The sequence below is a fragment of the Silene latifolia genome, chromosome 11 (assembly GCF_048544455.1).
Source record: "Silene latifolia isolate original U9 population chromosome 11, ASM4854445v1, whole genome shotgun sequence".
Lineage (NCBI taxonomy): Eukaryota > Viridiplantae > Streptophyta > Magnoliopsida > Caryophyllales > Caryophyllaceae > Silene > Silene latifolia.
In genome coordinates this window covers 158,627,355-158,632,024 of record NC_133536.1, presented here as the reverse complement: position 1 = coordinate 158,632,024, position 4,670 = coordinate 158,627,355, and positions in this window count along the sequence as shown.

The following is a 4,670-nucleotide window of genomic DNA, read 5'->3' as shown; positions in this document are numbered from 1 at the left end:
TGGTTCTGGAGTTTGGGTACTCGATCGAGTACATGGGGGCACTCGATCGAGTAGCCCGTTACTCGATCGAGTGGGTTTGGATACTCGATCGAGTAGGTTCTGGGCAGCGTGTTTTCGTGTTTTGAAGTTTAGTATGTATGTTCATATCTACCCTTTTCTTATATATGTATAGTATCAAGATGCTGCCAAAGAGAAATGCTTTGTACGCGAGAGCAGAGCTTATGACCACGGATGACATCGTTAAAATGTTGGAACACCAGGACGCTCTTACTGAGACCCTGAAGAGAGTGAATGAGGACAAGGATAAGAGTAAGGAGAAGGAGGTTGACCATGCTAAAGTCAGCCTCTATATTGCGAGGTTTAACCCGAAAGAGTACAAGGGAGTTGAGGAGCCTAACCATCTTGATAGTTGGCTGAGGGAGATGGAGAACATACTAGATTTAGTTCGCTGTCCTGATGAGATGAGAGTGGATCAGGCTGCATTCTATCTGAGGGAGGCAGATGGCAAGTGGTGGGATTCCGTGAAAGTGAGTGCCAAGGAGATATATACCAACCAAGGGTTACCTGCTATACCTTGGGAGGAATTTCGTAGGGCTGTGAGGAAGGAGTTCGTACGTGCGAACATGTGAGGAGTAAGTTGAGAGAGGAGTTCGATAAGTTTAAGATGACGGTACCGAGATGTCCGTGGTGAGTACTACAGCGCAGTTTAATGAGAAATCTAGATATCCGAGGATATGGGTTTGAGTGAGGAGAATCGGCTTTGAGGTTTGAGAGAGGGCTAACCACGAAAATTATGGATAAGTTACCCGTGGGAGTCCCTTGCGATGTAAAGGAAGCGTATGAGAGGGCTGGGAGAGCCGAGAGACTAGTGGAGATGGCTCAGGAGAGGTCAGGTGGAGAAAAGAGGAAGTCTGAGAGCGAGGGTGGTGGCCAATCTATTTTCAAGAAAGGCAACCACAATCAATCTAAGGGATTTTCTTCGGGTCCGGGTTTAGTCTTTGGAACTTCCTTTGGGCGAGGCCGTGGGAGTGTGAGCAATAGTTGGGGAGTGACTGCTTTGGTTGTGGTGGCGTAGGCCACAAGAGACATGAGTGCACGAGTGCACCGGGATCTTTCGAGAGACCGCATGAGCTTTGCGAGCAATGCAGACCACCGGTGGATCATGGCCAAACCGGGAGGTCGAGCTACCAGAGTGGAGGCAACCGCAACGGCGGTAATTCTTATCGGAAGACACCGACGAACAACAACAACAACAATCAAGGGTCGGGTGCTAAGCCGACCGCATCACCAAGATCTTGTCCGGGAGGTGGGCGAGAAGACCGATGGCAAGTTGTTTATAATGGACAAGAAGGCGGTGAGGAAGATGCGCACGTTATCACCGGTACATTCCTTGTTAATGGTATTCCTACGTTTGTTTTGTTTGATTCGGGGCTTCTCGGTCGTTTGTGTCTCGAGTCATGTAAAACATTGGGTTTGAGAGTATATGAGCCTGTTAGGGAGCAAGTTTTCATACCTTCGGGTGAGTCCGTATCGTGTGGGAGGTTGTTTAGAGATGTATCTTTGATAGTTGGGCAAGTCGATTTCCCGGTAGACTTGCTAGAGTTTCCTTTTAATGGTTTTGAGATGATAGTTGGGATGGATTGGTTAGGAAAGTATAAAGCTAAGATAGATTGTCATCAAAAGAAAGTGTCCCTAAGAGGTCCTAAGGGTGTTAGTGTGTCTTACCGTGGGTTTCTAGTCAAACCCAAAGTTAAGTTGATTGCATCTGTCACCTTGAAGTCGTATCCGAGGAAGGGATGTCCCTCGATTTTGTGCCATGTGAGAGATGACCGGATAGAGAGCCCGGCGGTTGACGAGATACCAGTGGTGGGAGAGTTTGCAGATGTTTTTCCAGAGGAGATTCCGGGTTGCCACCGAAGAGGGAGATAGATTTCACCGTTGAGTTGAAGCCAGGGACGGGGCCAATCTCTAAGGCACCGCACCGTATGGGTCCTAAGGAGATGGAGGAGCTTAGGAAGCAGTTGGATGATTTGATAGAGAAGGGATACATTAGACCAAGTGTATCGCCTTGGGGAGCACCGGTTCTTTTCGTGAAGAAGAAAGATGTTAGTTTGAGGTGTGCATAGATTACCGGAAAGTCGAACCATGTGACGATAAAGAACAAGTATCCTTTGCCAAGGATAGATGACCTGTTTGATCGTTGAGCGGTGCAACGATCTTTTCTAAGATTGATTTGAGGTCGGGGTACCATCGGTGAAGATTAGAGATGTGGACATACCGAAGACGACTTTCACGTCGAGGTATGGCCATTATGAGTATGTGGTGATGCCATTTGGGTTGTCTAATGCGCGGCAAAGGTGTTTATGGATTTGATGAATAGGATCTTGAGACAGTTCTTGGACCAGTTCGTGGTGGTGTTTATCGATGACATCTTAGTCTACTCTAAGACTAAGGAGGAGCATGAGGAGCATCCGAGGATCGTGTTACGAGACTTTGAGAGATCATGAGTTGTATGCTAAGTTTGTCCAAGTGTGAGTTGGTTGGAGAAAGTTGCTTTTCCGGGGCATGTAATCTCTAAAGATGGGGTAGCTGTGGATCCGGCGAAGATTGAGGCAATGACAAAGTGGGAAGCAGAAGAATGTTCTTGAGGTTAGGAGTTTCTTGGGTTTAGCTGGATACTACAGCGGTTCGTGAAAGATTTCTCCAAGATAGCTAGACCGATGACAGCGTTGATGAGGAAAGAGAACAGGTTTCGTTGGGATGAGAGTTGTGAGACGGCGTTCCAAACCTTAAAGGAGCGTTTGACCACAGCTCTGTCCTCGCATCGCCTGAAGGGAGCGAGAATTTTGAGGTTTATACGATGCTTCAAGAATGGGCTAGGTTGTGTGTTGATGCGAGAATGGTAAAGTGATTGCCTATGCTTCTAGGCGTTGAAGCTTTATGAGGAGAATTACCCTACTCATGATCTGGAGTTGGGTGCAGTGGTGTTTGCTCTCAAGATTTGGAGACATTACCTTTATGGAGCAATCTTTAAGGTATTTTCTGATCATAAGAGTCTCAAGTACATCTTCACGCAGAAGGAGTTGAACATGAGACAGAGGAGGTGGATGGAGTTGATTGGCGATTATGACATGGAAATCATCTACCATGAAGGGAAAGCCAATGTTGTAGCTGATGCTTTGAGTAGGAAGAGTGTACATTCTTTGTGTACAGCTCTATCTTTGATGAGGCTGAGAGATGAAGTAGCGAGGTTCGGGATACATATGATGCAGAAAGGAGATGCCATGGGTGATATGACAGTACAGCTTGAGTTTTATGATGATATTCGGGATAAGCAGGCTTTGGATCCTAAGATAGTGGAGTGGAGAGCTGGGGTAGAAAAAGGGACAGTGTCCCGGTTTTCCATAGAACAATCAAGACTCTTGAGGATATGTTGCGAGCTTGTGTGATGGATTTTGGTGGTAGCTGGGAGCAGAGGTTGGACTTGATAGAGTTTTCTTACAACAACAGCTATCACACCAGTATTGGTATGGCACCGTTTGAGGCTTTGTATGGGAGGAGATGTAGGAGTCCGATCTGTTGGGACGATAGTGCTGAGGCAGTGGTTTTAGGACCAGAGATGGTACATGAGATGGTGGAACAGATTAAGATGATCAGGGAACGGATGAGAGCAGCCCAGGATCGACAGAAGAGTTATGCAGATCTACACCGTCGGGACATAGAGTTTCAGGTTGGGGACAAGGTTCTTCTGAAAGTGTCTCCTATGCGTGGGGTTATGAGGTTTGGGAAGAAAGGCAAGCTAAGCCAGAAGTTTATAGGGCCTTATGAGATCTTAGAGCGAGTTGGGGAAGTTGCTTATCGTCTGGCTTTACCAGCTGCGTTAGAGAGAGTACATAATGTGTTTCATGTATCGCAGCTGCGGAAGTATGTGAGTGACCCGTCACATGTGTTGGAGGCAGAGAGCTTAGAGATGGATGAGTCTTTATCATACCTTGAGGTGCCTAAGCAGATCCTAGACCGAAAGGTTAGGAAGACCGGGGAGTGGTGAGACAGTTTTGCTCAAGATCCTTTGGTCTAACCACGAGACCGAGGAAGCTACATGGGAGGCAGAGGATATCATGAAAGAGCGTTACCCCTTCCTTTTTGATCAGGTATGTATGGTTACGGGGACGTAACCTTGTTTCTTTTAGGGGGGTAGGAGATGATCGCGAGCAGTTTCTAAGAGTTTTATACACCTTTTTATATGTTGCGTCGGTAGGTTGTCGGGATGAGTTGGGTAAGTAGCGTGTTTTATATTGAGTTTTGTTTTGGTTGTTGAGTCGGGAATGTTTTGGAGTACCTTTGTTTTAGTAGTGGTTTGAACTTCGGGGACGAAGTTCCTTTTAAGGAGGGAAGACTGTAATACTCCGTATTTATAGTCTTGGGGGGTACTCTATCGAGTAGGCCTTACTCTGTCGAGTAAGGGTAAGTGGCGAAGCAAAATAGTTTCTGACCCTGTTGGGCACTCGATCGAGTAGCTTGGGCACTCGATCGAGTAGGGGGGGTACTCGATCGAGTACCTTGGGTACTCGATCGAGTGTCCGGTTTTACGGGGGAGTTTTCTCGGGTTTTGTTAATTACGCGATTAAGGTATTTAAACATATTCGTAATTGTTCTAAATCACTTTTTAC